Consider the following 5,885-nt stretch of genomic DNA (forward strand, 5'->3'; position numbering starts at 1 on the left):
GCATTTATTTACATCTCAAAACTACTTTCCGTGCTTTCTTGGCATCTGGTATTCACTTGAAATAAGTATTGCAATGGTCAGGGAGCTTTCAAGTTACTCCTCAAAATACAAATGTGGTTCCTGTTATAAAGGTTATGACTTAAGGTAAAGATGACATGTTGCAAAGACATCTCAGATAATATAGGTTGGAATCCTGAAGGTCAAATATGACAAGAGAAAAGTAGTGGTTCTATTTGTCCAAGGTATGTGATTCAGTACTGACTTTTCATTGGCATGATGGGTGCTGGGGTAGACTTTAGAGACTTCAGTTCAGTACATTACTTAGCTATAGTGAAAGTATCACCACTGCCCTCTTATGGATGGAATATCAGCCCTCTTCAAGTATACGCCACTACTTTTTCGTCAGTTGCTGGTTTGCGCTGCTACTAGTGTTTAGAAGTAATTGAATCACGACAAAATATATTAGCAAATATAATTTGGATGGGTAAATTTTTACCATCATAACTGATATGTTTCCCATCCTAGATTATTGATAGTATATTATTTGACCATCCGTAGAACCGATTTAATACAGATAAAAATTCCTTATTTGAAGAAAAGTATCAGAAACATTAGGATTACTATCACAACAAATAATTCAGACACTTATTTTTTTAAAAAAATCTATTTATTTAGGAAACTTTAACAGGTTTACAGATAATTTCCCATGTAAATATCCGAGACAAAATGGTAATCATTACAACAATGAGCTTCAGTTCGGAAAAACATTGTGCAGTAATATCAGAGCTCTCTGTTTAACAGGGTGTTATATTGTAAAGTGAGCTGCTTTACAGCAACTACAATGTGGTGTGTGATTTTATTAAACTGAGTGAAACTTCTGATTATTCATTTATCAAACCAGACATTTCTTTCCAATGTTAACAATAAAAAAATTAGACAGGTGTGCTAGGTTTTTTACAGGCTAATTTATTTTGTCTGGGTATTGTAATTCAATCATTTCTGCTAGCAATACTAGAATTCTTAGCACCAATAGTATTTGCTTGTGCCTCTGCAAACACAGATTTAGAACTGTACAAAAAATTTTCTGACAATTTTTTCCAAAAAAATGTAGATTCAGGTCAACCAAAACATTTTGCAAATTCACATTGAATTCGCTAATTTTTTTGGTCAAAAAAAGCAACATCTTGATGTTTTTCAGATATTTTTAAATCAGATGTTTCAATTTGTCTACTCATAATGATTTTTCATTTTGAATTTTACTTCAATTTTATTTTTAAAAATAAGGTTAAAAGTTCAGAGTGTAACATTTTGGTTTGAGTTCAACAAAACTTTTCAATCCAAAACAAATTATTTTCAGTTTAGCCAACAAACCAAAAATCAGTTGTTCACACAGCTCTACAGGATTTGCCTTTAGTGCCTAATTACAGTTTTTTTCAAAACATCTATCTGAGCATGTAAGAGAAAATAGAAATTGGATTTATGTTAATCTATGGTTAAATTAGACAGAATTTCCTCTTGACACCAGTAGCTGGTTTTGCATAACCTGAAGTGAAAAACTGAAATCCAGCTTTCTCACAAGACCTTAAAAAAAAAAGTCTTCAGTCCCCAAGAGGGATTTAGAATTATTTCTGCTTGGTGGTGAAGGTGCAGAACTAACTCTTGTTCTGACCCGTACAGAGAGCTTTATCTCCTTAAATATGCATTGCCATCAAAGAGAACCATCACTGAAGCTCCTGTCATAATAATGATATGTCCAAAGTAATTCCTATGTTCAGCAAGAAGGTACTTTCTTTGCCATCTGGTGGGAACGTCCAAAAGTAGATAAATTCTGTTTGCTTAATCAGGATGTGTGGGGGTTTTGTTCTGTTTTGTATTACTGAATTCAGACTCCACCTGTACATTTTAGTAGTACTTATGGTCTTCCTATAAAAGGCTTTCATGTTAAAGAACTGATTGGCTTTAGCTCTCATCTGATTGCACCTAGATACTCTTTAGCTGCTATTAGGGGGGAAAAAAAGCATCCCAGATCTGATTGTGCAGATGTAAAATGTGTGAGAAACACTTATTGTTGCAGTCAACAAATCAAAATCAGCAAGGCCCATCTTTTGACTGTTTGTCAACGTGATGGATAATTCCTGAATAATATCAAGAAAGCAAGGCAAGGCAAATATTGTTTTTTCACTTTATTATGTACATTCTCTTCCCGGTAGATCAGGAGATCTTTTTATTTAACTGTTTTCTGCTCTCAATTTTGCCCACCAGGTGTATGTATATGCTTGCTGTATACTGTAACTGTCGCGTTGTAATTTCTTTCCCACATTGGCTTGCACGGTCAGGTGTGAAACATTTTTAATGTATGGGAGGGGTGTAATATATGGTATTGAAAAAGTTAACAGGAGCCTGAGAGCTCAATTAAAACACCTGTTGGCCCCTGGAGGGTCTATTAAGTAGGTCAATTAGCAGGCATACCCAGAAAGGAGTCAAGTTTCCTGAAAAGGACTGAGAAAACCCAGTTAGAGAGAGTGAGAGAGAGACCCAGGACGTTAGAAGTCCCTCCTTTTTGAAAATGGTCTTATAGAAGTCAAGAGAATTGGCAAAAGCCACAAGAGGGTAGTTAGCTTCTCTGGTGGCTCACAATATAGAGGCAAGACCCCAGGGATGCAGTCCTGGGGTGCTGCGGGTGTTCAGCCGAGAAACAGAGTATCAGGAAGACTTTTGAAGGATTAAAGTTCAAGCCTAAGAAGGTGGGAAGTGGTTTAACTTAAGTTTGTACTTCATTTGAGATTTGTCAGAGAACTCCAGGGGGAATCCTGTGAAGGATGGGTGGAGGCTAAGAGGAAAACAGTGTGATGGGGTTGTCCACGCCACACAAAGCCTGAAGGGGTTAAGGTGACTAGCCTGGGCTTGGGCCAATTAACTTCCCAGGCTGGACCTGGAGGAAGAGCCAGGGAGTGAGGATTAACTAGACAAGGCTCAGCTGGAAAGGAATGGGTGGTGCCTATGTAAATCCCAGGAGCCAGGGGCTGCAGGGAAATAATGTGAAGGCACTCCCTGGGCAATGGGAGTTTGGGCTGGCAAACTCAGAGAGGGGAGAGAGCCAGAAAGGCTCAGGGGAAAAGCAGAAAGGCATTGAACAGCATGGACTTTAGCTGCTGAAGGGAGAGCCCTTCAGCTGGAACCCAAAGAAGAGGGAAGGCCTGCGTTTCCCCTACCAGCCACTAGGGAAATGGTACAGACCAGAGGGTTGATAGTGGACTGCCTGGGACAGTTTGTCCTGAAAGACTTTGCTACCCTGGAAAGGGAGGACCCATAGTGACCTGGTTGGAGGGCTAAGTCTCACAAAGAGGAAACTGCAGCTCCTCGAGCAAAAGGAGCTGCAAGAAAACAAAAGAGGGAGTGGAGAGGTTGCCAGAGAAAAGTGCAGCCCGTGGAAGGATCTATTTCCTGGAGTGGTCAGGAGTAGGCGCCCCTAGCAGTGAGCGGACACAATGATACGCAGGTACGCAGTGAGCCCAGGAAGAGCTGGTGAGAAAGGCCTGTGGGCAGGCCAAGGTAAGAAATGGCCCACAGAGGCAGAAAGTGGTCTAGCAGATGGACCTTGACACCTTTTACAGGATCGCTGGACTGCAATCTAAAGAAAAGGGTCGGATTGCCAGCCCCCCAGGATTGTCTTGGAGTCTCTAAAAATTAATATTTAAAAATTATGTCATGATGAAACCGCCAGGACTACATCCAACCAAAATTGGCAGCCCTAGTCGAGGTGAGCCTGTGTTCCCCTACTGTCCACTGGAAAAAGTAATGCAAAAACCCTGGAGTAAAAGGAATACTGAAGCAGTCCTGCATCCTCAAGGAGTCAATCCTGCACCCTCAAGCTGAGCCTCTATGGCCCACTGTTTGCACACTCTGTTACTCCTTTCCCAGGCAGTCTACATAATAGAAGATGTGGTGGAAAGTTTAAATTATAAAGCATAGGGAAGGCCATGCTAGAAAGAAGAAGCACTTGATTTCACAAACAGTGAGACTCAGCCCTGAACTGTCCAAATGAACTATTAGTATGCGGTGTGGTTTGTAAGGAAAGCAATGAAATCAGACTTTTGTAATTTAGAAAAGTTTTTTACATTGGTTTAATCACTCTTACTGTGCAAATGAGTCTCTGATGAGTTCAATGTTTATTGCTTCAGGAAGGGGGTCTGGGTACTCAGTATATTTCATTATATTCATAACCCTACATGACCCACGACTTCTCCATCTGCCCCCCTCTGGCAGGAGTATCCCTGGATGTTGGTGATTATTTGAATGGGGTTCTCTGACTGTAAACTCCAGAAGGTACTGTGATTAAGAGCTTAATACCCATAGAAACTTTCAGGGCAGCCTGCAGGTATAGACTCTCCAGATGCTCTTCTATTGCACCCAGCTTGTGGGCTACTAGTTTCCAGGACATAACGCAACTTGTCCTCACTGCTTGTCAGTTGCCTGTGTGATTGGCACTTACATTTCTCCTTAAGAATCCCATGAGGTTTTTTTCCTCTCCCGGAAAAGCTGAAGGTCACTTTGTTATTGTTAGCATATGTGAATGCTTAGATAATGTCTTGTAAAAGGGGCTGGAGATACTGAAATTCTGGAGGTGGGGAGGCATCTGCTGGGAAAAGATAAGATATCAATTATATTTCAAATTTGGTTCCCTGTTCTGTGCTTTAACATTGACATGTTATGAGGACCTTGGGATCAATAACATTTATATTCTGGGAAGCCAGAATAACTCTTCTCCTGTTTATAAGCACCCCTAAAGCTATTGTCATTTTACAATTCAGCATTTGAGTAATGTCAGGAGGCTGAGCAATAATTAAACAGACACAACTTGTCTCTCCTTACTCTTGGCTGTGAGGGCTAAGGTGGGCCATGCTGAGGTGGTGGATTACTGGTGAGCTGCCACTCAACTGAAAAAGAACAAAACTACCTCTGACTGTTCAAACAAATTACCATGATTGGATCTGAACAATATCAGTGCAGATAGAAATCCTGTCTATGAAAAGTTTTCAATTAGCAATAATAGCGCCTCAGATTAACCTCATTGGCTACGATACTGCCACTTTGACTTTTCAACACTGGAATGTCCAAATTTAGGCAAAATAGTGCCTGATTCCACTTTCATCCAAAAATGCTTCTAGGAGTATTTTGTGCTGAGATTTCATCCTCCCTAACAATCACTATTTAATACTAGGAGATTTTTTTTTTTCCTAATGTGACTATCAGAGCTTGGTGCACAAGCTAAACCAATCTACAGCCTTTCTCTTTCTCTCATTTTAAACTGCAAAATCAGAATATATTCAGGTACTTGCCTTCCTAATCTATTAGGTTTGTTGTTGACCCAACTACTCAGGAACATGGGAGAGGGGTTGTTAAAGACAGGCTATGAGTAATAGACCACCGCCTCCTCCATTTGCAGCCAGTGTTCTTTGTAAGTTATTGTGTCCTTCAAAGAATAACTCTTATGATATTAAATATAAGGCTGTCTACACTACAACTAATGGCAGCATAATTTGTCGCCTAACGATGTGAATTAACCATCCTCCTGAGCAACGTAAGTTACGCCAACATAGTACTGTCCACATCAGTGCTTATGTTGGTGAGAGAGCTTTTCCCGCCGACATAGTGACCGCCATTCGCGGAGGTGGTTTTATTATGCCAATAGGAGACCTCTCTCCATTCCAATAGAGCAGCTTCACCAGATGCTCTGTGGCTGCTGCAGTGCTGTATGTGTAGACATGCCCAAGTGCAGCAGGGAATCATTTCACTATATATCAGGCTTCATTTTCATTTCATTGCAGCCACATTGTAAAATAAAGGACATACTTCCCCTCTTTGTATACTCTTTCAAGACTTAA

General features: G+C 40.4%; 1 pseudogene; it reads right to left on the bottom strand.

Moving 5' to 3' along the window:
* Positions 1–4,963: 4,963 nt before the first annotated feature.
* Positions 4,964–5,096, bottom strand: LOC116836621 (U4 spliceosomal RNA; annotated as a pseudogene).
* Between the last annotated feature and the right edge of the window lie 789 nt (positions 5,097–5,885).

The sequence above is a fragment of the Chelonoidis abingdonii genome, chromosome 2 (assembly GCF_003597395.2).
Source record: "Chelonoidis abingdonii isolate Lonesome George chromosome 2, CheloAbing_2.0, whole genome shotgun sequence".
NCBI classification, from domain to species: Eukaryota; Metazoa; Chordata; order Testudines; family Testudinidae; genus Chelonoidis; species Chelonoidis abingdonii.